The sequence below is a fragment of the Oncorhynchus gorbuscha genome, linkage group LG07, assembly GCF_021184085.1.
Source record: "Oncorhynchus gorbuscha isolate QuinsamMale2020 ecotype Even-year linkage group LG07, OgorEven_v1.0, whole genome shotgun sequence".
Taxonomy (NCBI): Eukaryota; Metazoa; Chordata; class Actinopteri; order Salmoniformes; family Salmonidae; genus Oncorhynchus; species Oncorhynchus gorbuscha.
In genome coordinates this window covers 49,838,210-49,841,165 of record NC_060179.1, presented here as the reverse complement: position 1 = coordinate 49,841,165, position 2,956 = coordinate 49,838,210, and the positions used below count along the sequence as shown (strand labels likewise).

General features: G+C 40.3%; 1 protein-coding gene across 6 annotated transcripts in view; it reads left to right on the top strand.

The window, feature by feature from the left end:
* The first annotated feature begins 300 nt into the window (after positions 1-300).
* LOC124039245 (SRC kinase signaling inhibitor 1-like) overlaps positions 301-2,956 on the top strand; it is a 57,210-nt gene continuing 54,554 nt past the window's right edge. For all 6 annotated transcript variants that reach the window (XM_046355158.1, XM_046355159.1, XM_046355157.1 and 3 more), the window contains exon 1: positions 301-631. The gene's annotated coding sequence lies outside the window, so the exon portion shown is untranslated. The remainder of the gene's footprint in view (positions 632-2,956) is intronic.

Sequence of the window (2,956 nt, the reverse complement as noted above, 5' to 3'; positions counted from 1 at the left end):
TCTCATAAGAACATAATTCCCTTACAAGTCGCACTTCTTAAAGAGTATCCAATTAAATAACGTGCCTAGATTAAATCTAACATCCCTGGTCATTTGGACCAGATACCAGTCCCTGATTTTAAGACCACTGTGCCTTTAAGCCGAATGTGTAGGGGGGAGGGGTCTACATTTATAAAACATGAGTTTATTCAGTGGACATGCAAAGACATTGGGGAGAGGCTCTCCTGCTCTGTAGCATGCTGGCTTTCACATACACACCCACCCACCCACCCACCCCTGCCAACCCACCGAAAACAGACACACTCACAACCATACCTAACACACTCTCCCGTGCAGTGTGGTTGTACCAGAAAAACTGAACTCAGACAAAATATGGATGCAGAGAAAACAGAAGAACGAAGATAAGAGCAGAAGAGGGTTGAAAGAAAGACATAATAGTAGAAGAAGAAGAAATACCATGACGGGAGTAGAAACCAGAGGGAAATTTTAAAAAGCAGAGCTGTGAAGAGAGGGATCCTGTACTAACACGGCACAGGACAGCATAGAAGTGCGACTGTCGTGGTGCAGAATGGGCAATTCTTCATCCCCAGGCATGTCAACTCTATCTCCGTGCATACTGTAGTTACTGCAGGTATTTTTTTTTTTTTTTTTTACTTGAGTGGCTTTCTCTCAAACGCTGGGGGCTGGAAGTTCTCTTTGATCTGTTTACCTGGGGGATGGAAGCTGATTTGGGAATTTCTTTGGAGCATTTTCATGTTCTCATTGATATGCTAACGTTTCATTTCCTGGTTTGAAGTCTTATTTGTGCACGTGTTTCATCGCTTCGAGATGATGATTATTGATAAATGTTTGAAAATGTACAGTATTGTATTGACATGCTGTATTTGAAATACGGTTGCAGGTGGGATGTCAGTGACTTGGACTATCAGTTGGTTTGAATTGTGTTTTTTAAAGAATGGGACAGTTTATGTATAAAGTATTACAGCGGTTTGAAAGGATATTTTACAGGCAAAATGGGAATAAAATGAGGTGTTGATGATATTGATTTAGTAGAAAGAGAGAGAGAGAGAGAGAGAGAGAGAGAGAGAGAGAGGATGAAATAAGAGGATAGGGGTATGGGATGCACATGCTGTGCTCTCTGGTCAAGATGTTGATATTATCCCCACTGTGACATTAAATTGGTATTACTGAACTCCACGTGGAGATGTTGCCTTGGGCTGTACATCAAGGTAGCCCTCACTTGATCTACAATTGATATTGATTAATATACAGGAAGTTTATATAGAATTGATATTGATTTTTAAACAGGAACCTGTCTCATGCTGGCCTGAGTGGAAAGGACGTCAGAGTAAACTTAAGATGAAATATATGGGTTGTGTATTAGGTTTGACGTTTTCTGTGCATAGAAATGTCATCGTGACGCACTGTGGGCAAACAATTATTCCCTGTCTTGTGAAGAAGGTTTGCCTTGTACATGAGTTGAGATGTTTTACTGAATGAAGAGATTGCCCCGTGTTGTTCCATAAATGTCTGTAATACATATATTGTATTTAGAATATTTCTTTGACCCTGTACAGAGGTTTTCTAGGTACTGTTGCGTTTTCTCAGACTTGAATGCCTGACATTGGCCTCTTCATGCGTCAATGAGTCAAGTTCTTCTCGGAATGAGTCAAGCTCACGCTTCCAAAAGCCTCGCGGAACAAACAAACATGATATCAGATACATGGAAAGTGCAAGTGACTGACTGAGGAAGTAAAGGGATACTGGAAAGGGTCTGTCTCGCAGAAATGGGGAAAATACGGTTTTCCTGTGCAGTGGTGGAAAAAGTACCCAATTGTCATACTTGAGTAAAAGTAAGATACCATAATAGAAAATGACTCAAGTCAAAGTCCTGGTTTTAAATATACTTAAGTATCAAAAGTAAATGTAATTGCTAAAATATGCTTAAGTATCAAAAGTAAAAGTATAAATCTTTTCAAATTCCTTACAATAAGCGAACCAAACGGCACAATTTTCTTGTTTTTTTTATTTAAGGAGCCAGGGGTACACTCCAACACTCAGACATCATTTACAAGCTGTGGGTGTTTAGTGAGTCTGCCAGATCAGACGCAGTAGAAATGACCAGGGATGTCCTCTTGATAAGTGTGTGAATTGGACCATTTTCCTGTCCTGCTAAGCATTCAAAATGTAACAAATCATTTTGGGTGTCATGGAAATGTAAAGAGTAAAAAGTACATGATTTTATTTTGGAATGTCGTGAAGTAAAATAAGTACTTTAAACCACTGTTCGTGCGTCATTTGATCTAGCTTGTTGACAGTGGGAGAGATGGCAGAGGCAAGGAGACACAGAGAGATACAGAGAGCACTAGGAAGGGCATTGAAGCATAGACCTGAAAGAGCTCATTCACTCCAAGCACACACAGCAGGTGAGATGACTTTGAGTCCTGATGATTACTCAGGCCAGTCAACTGTAGGAGAGATGATATTGAATACTATAGGAGAGAAAGCCTGTTACTCCCTGTGTCCAGGGTTAAAGTAACATATATTTAGCCCTGAAGTGAGATATAGGGTTCTTTATATTCATATACAGTACCAGTTTGGACACATTAATTCCAGGGTTTTTCTTTATTTTTTAAACTATTTTCTACATTGTAGAATAATAGTAAAGACATCAAAACTATGAAATAACATATGGAATCATGTAGTAACCAAAAAACACACCACCAGGCTGTGTAAGGGCTCCACAATCACAATCTCTCAAGGAGAGTGATGGAGTGCTGGCTCCCACAATCACCTGACCTCAACCCAATTGGGATGGTTTGGGATGAGTTGGACTGCAAAGTGAAGGAAAAGCAGCCAGCAGGTGCTCAGCTCATGTGGGAACTTCGTCAAGACTTTTGGAAAAGCATTTCAGCAGAAGCTGGTTGAGAGAATGCCCAGTGTGTGCATCAAGGGA